Below are 6,778 nucleotides of genomic sequence, written 5' to 3'. Positions count from 1 at the left end.
GCTTTGACGTTTCAATCGTCTTTACACCGCCCCTGTCCTGCGCTCTACCTTGTCACTGTTATCCCATTGAGGTGCACTCTCACCTTTTCACTTTCACCATTGCATCTGCCCATTGATCTCCTTTGTACCTCCCTCTACAGTTAATTGGTTGTTGGAAGTTGGAGAACTCCCCCTCCATTGATACATGGTCTTGCACTGCTTTTTCTTTGGGAGTAGCTTATTTTGTTACTCAAAACTAGGGCTGTGCACGGACCCCCAGATTCAGTTTGGACCTTTTGAAACAGGCCCAATTTGCTTCAGACCTCCAAATCCAAAGTGAGATTCAGAGATCCAAATCTCGCTTTGGATGATTTTCCCATAGACATGCATTGGGGAAAATAAATGCCTATAACTTTATTTTTCAAGATAGGAACATGAAATTTGGTGACCTTACAGATGGCCTGTAGCTAGTCATGTGTGGAAAATTTCAGACACATCTGTGCAGTGGTTTTCTTGCAGGGAATTTTTAAAAATGTGATTTATCGGGCATTTTTTTCACATTTTTAAAAATTTCGTGCAAGAAAACCACTGCACAGATGTTTCTGAATTTTCCACACATGACTAGCTACAGGCCATCTGTAATGTCACCAAGTTTCATGTTTCTGTCTTGAAAAATAAAAAAGTTGTAGGTGTTTATTTCTCCCAATGCAAGTCTATGGGAAAACAGCGTCCGAATCTCCAAATCTGTCCAAATTGATTTGGACCAAGTCGATTCACTTTGGAGTGATTCAGACCTCCCCTGATTCACTTCAGATCTGCTTTAGGGAGGTCCGAATCACCCCGATTCACTTTGGATTCGGCTCCGAAGCAGTGCACAGCCCTACTCAAAACACTTGGGGGAAAGAGCTCTCTCTCTCTCTCCCCTAAGTACTTTCATGCTTATTCACAAGGCTTGTGGAAACAAGAACAGACTAACCGGGTTCCCCCACATGGAGGCTTACATTTCATACATGGCTTTTAATTCAATGATTTCAGAAAACTGCAGCAGGTGTGTATCTCCCAAGGTAGGGTGGGTGCTTCTTACAGCTGATATGAAATATTTCATATGAAGCAATACTTCTTGCTCCTGAGTGACTGCTTATAACCCACATGCAAATATAATCCATAGATTAATTAATATTAATCAACTGCAGGGGCATGGGTGCACTTATTCACAGGAGAGGAAAAGGAGAGAAAGGATGCACAAGCAGGGGAGGGGCGCAGGAGAGGAAAAGGGGGGAAATGATGCAGAAAGGAACACAAATAGTGGAGCGGGGCTGCCTCACTTTCATCAGCAATACCGCCCCTTGAGCACACGCCCACAAAACATCGTATTGAATACGATGGCTAAAAATACACGTTGAAGGTAGAGCAGTGTCCTTTCGCATTATCGGAAGAACCGGACTTTCCCCATGCCAAAAAACAGTGCTGGGGGGGGGGGATCAGGGCAGGACAGGGACAACATCATGTGAGTCATCAACATGCAACGCAGGGCGACAGTGGGCTATAACGCTGGGAGGGCTGTGTTCTCTTCAAATAAGGATCACCACATGCAAAACTGAGTTCCTGTACTTTTAACAGTTGTGCAGGAAAGGGAATTTTAGCTGGTACTGCTTTTCTCATCCTTCATGATATGAAACTTCAGCTATTTTTTTATTTGAAAATGATACATTTTCAAAACACCCACCCACCCACATCTCATTCAGAGAGAAAGGGGGGAGAGATTAAAGTAAAAATTCTAGAAAATATATTAATTTTTATTATGTAGATTCCACAATTCCTAATAATACCCTAATAATTACATCAACATCAAACGTGTTATAGTTGTTTATATCAATATTAATTTATAGCTCATATGCTCCATAATTGGGACCCAAGAATGCTCTTTTTTTCGTTCTTGTTTTGTCTACCTTTGGTAGGCGTACCATCCATAGGTTTAGATATAATTGCTATAACATTTATTTATTTATTTATTTATTTATTGCATTTTTATACTGCCCAATAGCCAAAGCTCTCTGGGCGGTTCACAAAAATTAAAACCATAATAAAACAACCAACAGGTTAAAAACATCCAGCCTCATTCAGCCATTTTTGTTCTGTTTGTACATAGCTGTTTGTTCTTTTTTGAAATTCAGACTTTAAACTTTGTTCCATTCTGCTTTTGGTTTTCTTCTTTGCCTAGTTTAGACTATATTATCTTAAAACTGGTATCCTTTTTTATTTTGTACACCACCATCACCACCACCATGTACATATAATAGTAGAAGGATAACAAACAGGATTAGGTCCTAATTGAGTCCCTCAAGCACAGCCGCAGCACAGCGGCATAATCTATGATGCCAGCGAGGATGCACCCTACAGATAAAGAACACAAATAAATAAAATGGGATAAATACACTCATTTAGCCCCCTCCTGAGTTATACAAGATTATCCGTAGGTGCTGCATATATTACAATGCAAATTAGAACAAGGAGAGACAAACCATGTTTAATGCTTGACACAAACAGTGTTCTGCCCAAAGAAATAATTTGTTTTTGTTATTCATAGCATTCTTAGACTTACCCATACTGTGTCCACCTCGCTGCCACTTCCCCAATCAAATTAGTAGCCTGCCCAACCACCCTCCAATTTATCTAGTGTAGTTTGGCCACATTCCATACTAGGGTGACCATATGGAAAGGAGGACAGGGCTCCTGTATCTTTAACAGTTGCATAGAAAAGGGAATTTCAGCAGGTATCATTTGTATGCATGCAGCACCTCTTTTGTTTCTAGTCAAGAGGGGCAGGGCTCCTGCAGCTTTAACTGTTGTGATAAAGAGGGAATTTCATCAGGTGCTGCATGCATACACGGCTAACCTGTGTGAACAGAATGCTGGACTAGATGGGCACTTGGTCTGATCCAGCAGGGCTCTTCTTATGTTTGTTTGTTTGTTGGATAGATAGATAGATAGATAGATAGATAGATAGATAGATAGATAGATATAGTTTCCATTGTCACACAAACTGGCAAGGAGCTCATTAACTCTCTCTCTCCCCCAGTGTGAAGAACAGCAAAGTTCTCCTCTTTATGCAACTCAGCTGCTCACTCCCGTGACCCACCACATGCTGAGAAAGAAGGTGTGAGAGAGCCCTTTGTTGCTGTCTCCACATAATGGTGTCTTGTGGGTGTTCTTGGAATCCGGATTATGCTGTGAGGAGCTTTTGGGAGGGCAGATCTTGCCCCCAATTAACTATCCCTATCCATTCTCTTCTCCTCCTATTGTTTTATTATGATTTTATTAGAATGTAAGCCTATGCGGCAGGGTCTTGTTATTTATTGTTTTACTCTGTACAGCGCCATGTAAATTGATGGTGCTATATAAATAAATAAATAAATAATAAAATGTTTGCCAATTAACCATGTTGGCTGCACTGCCACTGCATGGAGTACATGGATATTGCACCCAACAAATTACAGCCCTGTCAGCAGTACCAGTGTTGGCAGCGCAGCGTTGAGATGCTCTGCTTCCAAAGTGACCCTTGGCTATTTCCGCATGGGAGATCAGTGCATATCCACGTTTGTGGTTGTTAAGAGTTGCCATGGCAGCGAAGCATTTAATTTAAAAGCACTGGAAAGCAACAAATTCCCTTGCACATTAAGAAGTGGGCAGAGAATTTATTAGACCTGGTAATTAAAGGACTATTTAAATATTAGGAGGCTAGTGCCAAATTTATTTAACAATATATGGTCTGAACTCTTGGAGTTTTTTCAAACATGACTGCTTGGGAAGAAAGCTGAACTTCCCCCTATTTCATCAAGGTCTTCTCCCTCTTCATTGTTGTCATCTTTTTCTTGGATTATGGTTGGTAGAACTTGGGGGGGGGTTTATTATGGGAGTATTTTGTGATGCATACAAAAGAAAGAAAATGCAGTGCTCAATTTCAAAACAATAAAAAACAAAACAAAGCATGTGTCTCCTAAAAATGTCCAAAGGAGGGACATTTCTCCTTCTCCTTCTCCTTCTCCTTCTCCTTCTCCTCCTCCTCCTCCTCCTCCTCCTCCTCCTCCTCCTCCTCCTCCTCCATTCGTTTCCAGTGTGCTTCTGCTGGTTTCTTTCACATTTTTTCTGCAGAAGGAAATACATGAGGGAACTTTGTAAAATCTGGAGGGCTACAAACAGCAACCCCCAGCCAAGAAGATTTTGCACCATGCACACTAGCACGTCAGACTGATGCAGGTCCCTTCCTGGAACTAGAGGCAGCTGCTACCACTGTGAGACCAAAAATGTCAGAACAGACGTCGTGGTTTCCGTCCCTCGTTTTTAGGGTGTTGCATGTTTTTGACAACAGAAATTCATGAGGCATGGGTATTACTCCAGAACAAAAGTGGTAAAGCAGCAGTTTCTGCAGCTGAAACTCTCCCCACGGCCTGAGTTCGATCCCAGCAGAAGCTGGTTTCAGGCAGCCGGCTCGGGTCGACTCAGCCTTCCATCCTCCCAAGGTCGGTAAAATGAGTACCCAGTTAGCTGGGGGAAAGGTAATTACAGCCAGGGAAGGCAACGGCAAACCACCCTGCTATAAGGCCTGCCAAGAAAACGTCAACGAAAGCTGGCGTCCCTCCAAGAGTCAGTGCTTGCACGAGAGGTTCCTTTCCTTTCCTTTCCTTCAGGTCTAGCTTTGACTATTGATCTTTTAGGGGAAGGGTGCAGAACTTCCTGCCTCCTTTTTCCTGACCATCAATCATGTAGTGGTTTCCTGGCTTTTGTACTTTTCCCCCCTTCTAAAAGGTTGAGATTCCTCTTAGGGCATAGTTATTGGCAGTTAAGAGCTACAAAATGCTGGAATTTGGGGTAGTTGGGCCCACCCCACTTTTGCCTTCAGATCCACCCACCGCTCTTATCAAATGTGCTGTGCACGGACCCCCTGAACCGCTTTGTGGCCCGATCCGGAACTTTCAGATTGGACCCGAACCACTTCGATTTTGCCCCCCCCCTTCCCTACTTACTTGCCTCTGCTGCGGGCGGTGGAGGCAGGTAAGTAGGGAAGGGGGGACAAAACGGGGGCCGAATAAGCCTCCCTGCCCCCTTACCTGGCTCTGCCGCTGTCGCTGCATGGACTGCGGCATTGGTGGCGCCACCAGGTGAGCCCCCTCCCCCCCACTTACCTGCGTTCAGAGCTCCGGGTGGAAGCAAACCGCTTTGCCTCGATCCGCAGCTCCCCTGACCTGATTCAGATCCGCCTTTGGCGGAGGCGGATCAGGTCGCTCCATTCCGCATTCGTGTTCCGAATCAGGGCAGAGCACAGGGCCAGTGCCAGACTATTTTGCGCCCTAGGCAAGGCGAGCTACTTTCACACACACCCCAAATTGCGAGGAAGTCCGAACGTGTGCGCCGAGTGGAGAGCTGTGACTGGCTCACTTCAATTTGGGACCAAGCCGTCTGGAATTCACCGGGACTTACTTCCGTGCGAATGCAACCCGCTATGCAGCCTGGCATCCCGATCCCCTCTGCACGTTTACTCGGGAGAATAAGACTTCCGAGTAAGGAGGCATAGGCGGATTTGGCTGCACTGGTGCCTCCTGGTGCAACGCTTTCTTGGATGCAAGTCCCGTTGATCCACGTGCGCAGGAGTGGGAAGCAGGAGAGTTTGCCTTGTGAGGAGTCCACAAGTCCCTAGCTTTCCTGGGGGAAGGGAGAGGGAGTCCCGCTTGCCCACCTGCCTGGACATTATGGCCTGTTTGAGGAGAGAGGCGAGGCGACCCAGTGCCCTTTCCTCGGGAGTAAGGCAGAGGCTGGCTTGGGCCAGGATCGAGCTCACCATGTACTTTTTCTTCTCCCAGCTGCGGGAGGGCGGCTTCCAGGCGGCTAGAGCGGCTCTGGGAGGACGGCTTCTGGACAGAAGTCCGAACGTAGAGCCACCCTCCCACCCCAGCGTTCCTGGCTTCACTTCGGTTGGGCAGAATCCTTGGGCTGGGCCAGTCCGGCCCGGCTCACAGCCAACAATGCGCGTGAGTGCTGCAGCACCCAGCACTCCTCTTAGCTTGGCGCTTTAGGTGGCCACCTGAGTGGCCTCTATGCTAGCACTGGCCCTGCACAGCCCTAGCCTCCAGTGATGGCAGGAGTGAAAGAAACGCCTCTCCTGAGGACCTTAAAACCCAGGCAGGCTCATATGGGAGAATGAAGCCCTTCAAATAGCTTAGTCCCAAGTTGTGTCAGTCATCATAAGTAGCATTTTGATTGTGCCGAGAAACTCCTGGAAACTAGGAACAGCCAAGACTGAGAGTTTCTCTAAAAGAGTGATTTATTGCATACTTGTGATTGGCCACTCACAGAAGTGTGTGGGTCCATTACACAATGTCATCAGCATCCTGGGTAATCCCCCATAATCTTGCTTTTTAAAAAGGTCAGAGATAATGTGGTTTTTAAAACTATCGCTGGGATATCGTGGGGAATATTCCTTTACTAGATGGCACTGTCTCATTAAACACAAGACAGCCTTTCCAAGAAGGGAAGTTTTCAAATCAAAATCACGTGGTTTCATGTAAAGAAGCATGTCATGAAGGCAGAAAGGCTGCAGAGGACAAAAGCCCTACTAAGGCTACAGGGTTTTTCCTATGTTTAGAGAAGCTCTAAATCAGTCTGGGCTTAGTTTTTTCTGTAGAACCTGTTTCTTGGGCATCTTACTGGACTTCAGCCAAATGACTGCCTAAACTCTAGCTGCAGGCCCTGCTGGAGAAAAGTTCAGTTAAGAGTGTTGCATTAAATTTGAGCATGATTAAGT

Source organism: Elgaria multicarinata, chromosome 3 (assembly GCF_023053635.1).
Source record: "Elgaria multicarinata webbii isolate HBS135686 ecotype San Diego chromosome 3, rElgMul1.1.pri, whole genome shotgun sequence".
Lineage (NCBI taxonomy): Eukaryota > Metazoa > Chordata > Lepidosauria > Squamata > Anguidae > Elgaria > Elgaria multicarinata.
This window is presented reverse-complemented; position numbering follows the sequence as displayed.